We start from the raw sequence: 1238 nt of genomic DNA on the forward strand, positions 1-1238 counted from the left end.
ATTTGGTGTTTCCCTGGGATTTGGGGTTTCTGTAGGATTTGGTGTTTCTATAGGATTTAGTGTTTCCCTGGGATTTGGGGTTTCTTTCCCTGGGATTTGGGGTTTCTATAGGATTTGGTGTTTTTGTGGGATTTGGTGTTTCTGTAGGATTTGGTGTTTCTATAGGATTTGGTGTTTCCCTGGGATTTGGTGTTTCTATAGGATTTGGGGTTTCTTTCCCTGGGTTTTGGTGTTTCTATAGGATTTGGGGTTTCTATAGGATTTGGGGTTTCTATGGGATTTGGGGTTTCTGTAGGATTTGGTGTTTGTTTCCCTGGGATTTGGTGTTTCTATAGGATTTCGTGTTTGTTTCCCTGGGATTTGGGGTTTCTATAGGATTTGGGGTTTCTGTAGGATTTGGTATTTCTATAGGATTTGGTGTTTCCCTGGGATTTGGAGTTTCTATAGGATTTGGTGTTTCTGTAGGATTTGGCGTTTCCCTGGGATTTGGTGTTTTCCCTGGGATTTGGTGTTTTCCCGTGGGATTTCGGGGGTGTTTTTGGGAACGAGTTTTTTCCCAGGGAGTGGTTTCCAAGCTCGGGACGTGCAGCAGGGAATGGGAGGTGTTTTTACTCCTGGTCCCGTTTATCCCAAGGGTTTCTTTGGGAAGCGCTTGGCTTCCTCTGCTCGGCTCGCTGCGTGCTGGGGGGGCCAGGAGGATGAGGAGCGCTGTTCCCATTCCCGTTCCTGTTCCCATTCCCGTTCCTGTTCCCGTCCCTGTTCCTGTTCCCATTCCCATTCCCGTTCCTGTTCCCGTTCCCGTCCCCGTTCCCATTCCCATTCCCGTTCCCGTCCCTGTTCCCATTCCTGTTCCCGTTCTTATTCCTGTCCCCATTCCCATTCCCATTTCCATTCCTATTCCTGTCCCCATTCCCGTTCCCATTCCTGTTACTGTCCCTGTTCCCGTTCCCATTCCTGTTCCCATTCCCATTCCTGTCCTGTTCCCATTCCCATTCCTGTTCCCATTCCTGTTCCCGTTCCTATTCCTGTCCCCATTCCCATTCCCATTTCCATTCCTATTCCTGTCCCCATTCCCGTTCCCATTCCCATTCCCGTCCCTATTCCCGTCCCCGTCCCCATTCCCATTCCCGTTCCCATTCCCATCCCTATTCCTGTTCCCATTTCCCATTTCCATCCCCATCCCCGTCCCCGTTCCCATTCCCGTTCCCATTTCCGTCCCTGTCCCCATTCCCATTCCC

Source organism: Parus major, unplaced genomic scaffold (assembly GCF_001522545.3).
Source record: "Parus major isolate Abel unplaced genomic scaffold, Parus_major1.1 Scaffold469, whole genome shotgun sequence".
Taxonomy (NCBI): domain Eukaryota; kingdom Metazoa; phylum Chordata; class Aves; order Passeriformes; family Paridae; genus Parus; species Parus major.